This window comes from Leptonychotes weddellii, chromosome 13 (assembly GCF_054177405.1).
Source record: "Leptonychotes weddellii isolate Sample4059 chromosome 13, ASM5417740v2, whole genome shotgun sequence".
Taxonomy (NCBI): domain Eukaryota; kingdom Metazoa; phylum Chordata; class Mammalia; order Carnivora; family Phocidae; genus Leptonychotes; species Leptonychotes weddellii.
Genome location: NC_138381.1, coordinates 25,994,205 through 25,997,577, shown reverse-complemented (window position 1 = coordinate 25,997,577; position 3,373 = coordinate 25,994,205).

Genomic DNA, 3,373 nt, shown 5'->3' with positions numbered 1-3,373 from the left:
TGGGATGCTCCACTCCTTCTTTTCTGTCAAACTACACAGAGCTCCCTCATAACTTGTAGGTTCGACTTGCATCTTTCCTCTGCCTTTTCAGCACCAGAAGACAGAACAGTGAAATGAGTTCAGGCTTTGGTGCAGACAGAAGGTCCTGGCTTCAGTGCCATCTCTAGCTGTGTGACTTGGGCAAGCTGCTTAACTTCTCCGTTTCTTGTATCTAAAATGCAGCCTGTAGTGTGTCCTCATGGAGTGGGGAGAATAAAATCAGCTAGTTCCTGTAATGCTCCTGTCTTGGTGCCTGGGATGTAGTAAGCTCTCAGAGAATTTTAATACCCCCAATTCTCCCGTGTCCCACGTCTAGGCACTCTATAAATGCTCGTGGAATGGAGTCTAATTACATAAAGCACCACTGTACATTTCTGTGCCTCTTCCCCATGCAGGTAGCCGCATTCGGTCCTCTTCATGTCTCTAAGACGCATTTGCTCCCAACTCCTAGAGGCTCATTAGAATGAGAAAAGCACAAGGAGCTGATTTTCCCCCAAGGAGAGACAGGCAAGACACTACAGGAAACACAGACTGCTGCTATCCTAGGAGTTCAATGAGAAACAGAGTCATTAGAGCCAAGGCCTGCTGTGCAGAAAACAGGCTGAAGTGAGAGCCAGTTTGGATTCAATGACCCGAAGTGCGCGCGTCCCATCTATTTGCTGCAGTCCCACATTACCTTAACAATTGCCAGCTTAGCTGCCAGCTTAGGTACACAGGAGGGACTGAACACGTCTTAAGCTCAGTGCGGATGCCTCCAAAAAGATCCCCCTAACTAAAAGCTCCTTGGCCAGTTTAGTCAGGGTGAGTGAGTTTGGCTCAGAGTGTCAGTGGTGGTGTGCTGGCCCGCAGTGGAGTTCGCATTCCAAACCTAGGCCATGAGCTCTTTAGCTCAAGGACGCTCAGATGCTCATAACGGGCACTTAAAGAGCACTTGCTGGATGAATGGCAAATGTGCCTCTACAATCTCCTGTAGGATTAATTAGCAGCTTCCTGGCCTTTGGTAAGATATGTTTACAACTCAGCAACAGTCCAACACAGGTCAAAAACCTGTGTAATGGCCATTACTGAACAGAAACTGAAACCAGGAACCCCTGCCTTTCATAAACCATCTAACTCCTACTTTCATGAAAGGTATATTTTTGAAATTAAAGGTGTACTTACACCCCCAGAAAAGATATTTTATTTTGCCTTAAATACTGAGAACAATTTGGCTCCTCAGGCCAATGTGGGCATGATCTCTTTGTTAGCCTTTTGCTGATACACATGTAATACAAATGTCAAAGTCTCTAATACCAGTACATGTCCTTGGCTCTTGAAGGAGACTGGTAAAAGAGGATGATCCATGGATGAAGAGGAGGATTTGCCTTCTCCAGGAGCAATTACGCAGGGTTCGTAGTGATGCTAAACTTTTCTACTGAGCCCTGCATCATCCACCATCTTTCCTCCCATTGTCCATGCTTCCATCCACCCATTCACATGTACAGATGCATGGTCCATGCATGCATCCATCCATCCACATGTACAGAACAGCTGCTATATGCCAGAAACTGTGCTACAGGGTGAAGGATGAAGAAATCATGCTCTCTGTCTTTAAGCCCCTGTCCAGGTGCTCCAGGAATGACAGGAGGCCACATGAATTCAGAGCAAGGAATTGTCAATGAGACAGAGAGGGTCCAATTGATGATGGATATAAGAACACCTATTTACATCAAGATTTTTGTGAGGTTACAATTTTGTTGGGTCCTCTCTATGTAATAACACTGGCCAGAGGCTGCTTACCTGATTCATTCCTGTTGATTACTGCCTCTCAATCAAGGATTCTGTTTAAGGAATGCCTACCATTTGGTAAACACCTGGAGCATAGGAATCATGTCTTCTAGAATGCCAAACTTATTGCTAAATAAATGTATAATTAATAGGTGCCTATCTGGCTTGTTATAGCTTTAGTATAATTTTCATTGGTTTCCTGAGTAAAAATAGGAGACACTAGCAGAAATGCCTGTCACTCCTCCACCTGTCATTTCCTCCTCATTCATACCCATCTCCTAGAGAGCCTCCTCCTTAAGACTCAATCCCAGTATCAGAGGTTCCATAAACCTGGCCACAGCTGACTGTGTCAAGCTGGGACAATCAGTATCTCTCAGAATTTAAAAAAGAACTCACAGATTAAATACATTGAATTAATCAGTGTTCAGCGCTTCAACTAGAAGGCACTAGAAGTGCTTCAACTATATAAACTTGGGGTTGTGGTTATTTGGGGGCTGTTCTGGTTTATACGATGGATATATGAGCAGAGAAGCTCATCTACAATAGAAAAAAATGAAGCAGCAATGAGAAACTCTACCTCTCAACCCTCTAGGTCTCATGACACCCTGATATTATAGTAGCTACTGGGTTCTGAGTTACATATTTACCTTTATAACTCTCTTTCTAAAATTTAAGCTAGTTTGGGTGGACTTCTAATACTTGTAACCAAAGGATAACTGACTAATATAGGGAGAAGAAAGGTCTAGATCCTTATTAGGAATATGTCGAGATAAGAGCCTATTTCTAGAAGGAACATGGAATGTCAAGGTCAGGATGCATTAGTCTGAGAAAATCCAATATTCCAAATAAAACAGGGAAAGATATCACATTAACAGCAGTTTTTGCCCCAGTTCCTGAACTACTTGAATCTATTGCATTTAGTCCATTCCTGCTTTCCTGAGGACCTATTTGGCATCAAATCATCACATTGTCTTCATCTATAGCTATACCAGCTTGTCAGTATCAAGTCTTGTGACTATTTTTATAGCAGCATTATCCAACAGAACTTTCTGTGATTATGGGAATGTTCTATAGCTGTGCTGTACAGTAAGGGAACCACAAGCCACATGTAACTACTGAGTACCAGAATACAGCTAGTGTGATTAAGGAACTGGATTTTTCATTGTATTTAATTTTAATGGATTTAAATGTAAATGTAAATAGTCAAATATATTTCCACATCTCAACACTTTGCTGCCTTCGTGTTACAACCCACTCTTAGAGCCACGTGACGGATCCCCATGCTTCCTCTCTTGCCTCTCCATTAAGGTCCTTCTTTGCAGAGCTGCTGGAGAGATCTTTAAAAACACAAATCAGATTTGGGCACCTGTTCAAAACCCTCCTGTGTTTGTAATTAAATGTAGAATGAAATCTAAACTTCTTCTGTAGCCTGCAAGGTCCTACCTGAGCTGGTGCTTGCCTATCTTTCCCAACTTTTTCCTCCCAACTCCCCCTACCACTCTGTCCCATACTCACAACCCTCTGGCCTCACTGGTCTTCCTCCTGTCCCCTGAACACTTCAGGGTTA